We start from the raw sequence: 414 nt of genomic DNA on the forward strand, positions 1-414 counted from the left end.
ACTATGGGATAACAAGATGTAAATGAAAAAGAATTATTCCAAGCTGTTTGACTGACGTTTTGATTTTTCATCATCAGGATAACAAGGAAAACGTGAATGGAAATTGATTTGTTTTAAAATATCAAATTCGATCTTTTTACATTTACAGATTTACGAAGATAATGTAATAAAAAATAAGGTATGAATGAGAATATTTTTTTTTTATATCAAATTAATGCTGACGACTACTTCCCTCTCTTCAGAATAAAAACAAATGTTTCAGGCCTTTGTGAAATATCTTTTCTATGAAAATTGAATAGTAATCGTTAATTATCATGGCAAGAATTCAAATTGGCTGACAGAAATGCAGGAAACACTTACGTTTTTCAACAGGTAGATGACTTATTCATTAAAGCAATGTCTAGGTTCAGGTAA

General features: G+C 28.7%; 1 protein-coding gene across 1 annotated transcript in view; it reads right to left on the reverse strand.

The window, feature by feature from the left end:
- The window catches only part of LOC119587775 (MAM and LDL-receptor class A domain-containing protein 1-like), a gene marked incomplete in the record, with an annotated part of 15,935 nt that overhangs the window by 3,103 nt on the left and 12,418 nt on the right, over window positions 1–414 (reverse strand).

This window comes from Penaeus monodon, chromosome 23 (assembly GCF_015228065.2).
Source record: "Penaeus monodon isolate SGIC_2016 chromosome 23, NSTDA_Pmon_1, whole genome shotgun sequence".
Lineage (NCBI taxonomy): Eukaryota > Metazoa > Arthropoda > Malacostraca > Decapoda > Penaeidae > Penaeus > Penaeus monodon.